We start from the raw sequence: 314 nt of genomic DNA, 5'->3' as shown, positions 1-314 counted from the left end.
AGTGCCATCGACATATATTCCGCCTCTGCCGATGATAGCGCCACCGTCTGCTGTAGCTTGCCCTTGTAGATCACAGGTGCACCAGCAATTTGAATAATAATACCTGAAGTTGATCGACGCATAGCAACATCTCCACCCCAATTTGCATCACAAAATGCCGTAACGCCGCATGCACTCGATTTCGGTCGCTTAAACTTAACTTCGGTGGTGGATGTATCTTTGAGGTACCGAAGAGTCCGAATTCCGGCCTGCCAATGCTTCTCTCGAGGATTTTTAAGGTAGCGCGATAGAGCCCCAACTGTGACGCAAATATT

Source organism: Plasmopara halstedii, assembly GCF_900000015.1.
Source record: "Plasmopara halstedii genome assembly, contig: Scaffold_3060, whole genome shotgun sequence".
NCBI classification, from domain to species: Eukaryota; Oomycota; class Peronosporomycetes; order Peronosporales; family Peronosporaceae; genus Plasmopara; species Plasmopara halstedii.
This window is presented reverse-complemented; position numbering follows the sequence as displayed.